The sequence below is a fragment of the Panthera leo genome, chromosome D4 (genome assembly GCF_018350215.1).
Source record: "Panthera leo isolate Ple1 chromosome D4, P.leo_Ple1_pat1.1, whole genome shotgun sequence".
Lineage (NCBI taxonomy): Eukaryota > Metazoa > Chordata > Mammalia > Carnivora > Felidae > Panthera > Panthera leo.
Window position 1 is genome coordinate 54,252,066 of NC_056691.1, and position 2,910 is coordinate 54,254,975.

General features: G+C 41.2%; 1 pseudogene; it reads left to right on the forward strand.

Moving 5' to 3' along the window:
- Window positions 1–838: 838 nt before the first annotated feature.
- LOC122204564 lies at window positions 839–1,447 on the forward strand (annotated as a pseudogene).
- The last annotated feature ends 1,463 nt before the right edge of the window (window positions 1,448–2,910 follow it).

Sequence of the window (2,910 nt, forward strand, 5' to 3'; positions counted from 1 at the left end):
CAGGGATAGGAGGCAGCCCCTGCGATTGCACTTTTAATGTTGTGTGGCTGCTTTTACCATGATCACGCTCAGGTATCTCCACATCATCTTATCTGCATAAGATGAAGTAACTTTTAAATCTCCAGCAGGATTCTTTGTGGCTTCTCCTCTTCATCCTGACAAATACCAAATCCCTTAGTAATAAGTAATATGACTCTGAAGATATCCATTATTTATTATTTTCACTGATCTTTTCACTAAATCTAGGTTTCTTAGTAAATTCCAGGCTTTTCTGCGTTGCGTCCATTTTTATGGCAAGGTCTACAAGAACATACTAACGTATTCACTTATCTCAGTGCATTTCTTTGCCTTACATTTTTTTTCTTCTAATACATGTGTAAGGGGGTTAGGCCTTTAAGAATCTTTTTGTCTTTCTAAGGTAACTTGCTTGGAAGACATTTTCACTTAATAATGAAGGGAAAATGAAAGCAAGGATGCAAATGTGTTTAAACATCGCACAAACAAGATATAGTTCTCTAGAAGAAGAAGCTAAGGTAGAGGGCAGTGTATTCTATACTCCCTCACCAAGACTGAAAAACATCTTAAATGCTTTTTCTAGCTTGGCTTCTGGCTTCGTTTTAGGTTTTCATATTCTGGTAGCGAAGAAATTTTGTACGTCCTCATTTTGAAGACTTAGAGAATTTCAGTGTGGTCCTCACAGAAAAGAGCATCTCAGATTTAGCTCAGTACTGCCTCATCCAGGCCAATGACACAGCAGTCAACAGAGTCCAGAAGACAACAATTGCATTGCTAAAACCTGTGGGCCCAGACAGTGCCAGAGCTGAGAGAAGATGTCGGGATGGGAGCAGCCATGTTGAAAGTCAAGAAAATTGTCAATGAGTACCTTAAACTCATCACTGAATGCAAAGACCCCAAGGTCTAAACCATTATTCTCCATGGGGCCAGCAAAGAGATCCTCTCAGAAGTGGAATGCACCCTCCAGGATGCCATGTTATTGTGCCACAGTGTCTTCCTGGACCCCTAGCTAGTTCCAGTGGGTGGAACCTCTGAAATGGCTATGGCCCATACTTTGACAGAAAAGTCCAAAGCCATGACTGAGGTGGAACAATGCCCATACAGGACAGATGCCCAAACCTTAGAGGGCATCCCTTGTATACTTATCCAGAACTGGAGGGCTAGCACCATTCTCTGCTTACCTCTCCCTGCAGCCAAGCACATCTATGACAACCATGACACCTGGAAAATAAATGGTGAGAAAGGTACCTTGGTTGTCATGAAAGAATTGGGCATCTGGGAATCATCGGCTGTCAACCAGCAAACACACACAACAACAATGAAGACAGCAGTTCGGCTACTGCAGGTTGATGACATCATCTGAGGCCACAAAAAGAAGGGTGATGACCAGAGCCAGCAAGGCGGGGCTCCCAGTGCTGCCCAAGAAGAGTGAGTGGCAGGAAAGTTGATCTCAACACACAGAGCCAGCAGAGGGTCTCTCTTCCTTGAGCCAGACTGCCAGGGACATTTTGAACGTCTTTGTTTGGAAGGGATCAGGTTGAAGGGCAGCCCTAGCCCCTTTCTGTCCCAAGTCAGTCTACAAAGGGAGCTGACATGCAATTCTTTCTTGTAAGTTTTCCATTTAGTTTGCTTCCAATGATTACATCTAAGTCATTCGGGAAAAAAAAAAAAAAAGCTAATATAATTAGACTGTTAACAACATGCAGACAGAATGTAGAACTCAGTGAACTAAGTCTGGGGTGGGTTAAGAAGAACGTTGTAGCATTTATTTAGCACCGTCCAAATAACAGTGGAGTTGGAAAACAAGAGGATTCTGATCCTTAAATACCTGAGGTCTGCTGTGAGACAGGAAAAAAAAAGCCCATCAAGGTTTTTCTTTTTCTTATGAACCATGGAAGAAGCCCCTTGAAAACTCTTCTGATTTTCTGCTCACTACAATCTTCTAATCACCGAGCCCTCACACCAGCAATGTCCTGCAAACCTCCCAGAGAACTGCCGTCTCGCTAGGTTCTTGTTAGAATTACACAAGGACTACAGGCCAATATCCCTGATGAATATGGATGCAAAAATTCTTAATAAGATACTAGCAAATCGAATTCAACAGCATATAAAAAGAATTATTCACCATGATCAAGTGGGATTCATTCCTGGGATGCAGGGCTGGTTCAACATTCGCAAATCGATCAACGTGATACATCACATTAACAAAAAAAAAGAGAAGAACCATATGATCCTGTCAATCGATGCAGAAAAGGCCTTTGACAAAATCCAGCACCCTTTCTTAATAAAAACCCTTGAGAAAGTCGGGATAGAAGGAACATACTTAAAGATCATAAAGGCCATTTATGAAAACCCCACAGCTAACATCATCCTCAACGGGGAAAAACTGAGAGCTTTTTCCCTGAGATCAGGAACACGACAGGGATGCCCACTGTCACCGCTGTTGTTTAATATAGTGCTGGAAGTTCTAGCATCAGCAATCAGACAACAAAAGGAAATCAAAGGCATCCAAATTGGCAAAGATGAAGTCAAGCTTTCGCTTTTTGCAGATGACATGATATTATACATGGAAAATCCGATAGACTCCACCAAAAGTCTGCTAGAACTGATACATGAATTCAGCAAAGTTGCAGGATACAAAATCAATGTGCAGAAATCAGTTGCATTCTTATACACTAACAATGAAGCAACAGAAAGACAAATGAAGAAACTGATCCCATTCACAATTGCACCAAGAAGCATAAAATACCTAGGAATAAATCTAACCAAAGATGTAAAAGATCTGTATGCTGAAAACTATAGAAAGCTTATGCAGGTAATTGAAGAAGATATAAAGAAATGGAAAGACATTCCCTGCTCATGGATTGGAAGAATAAATATTGTCAAAATGTCAAT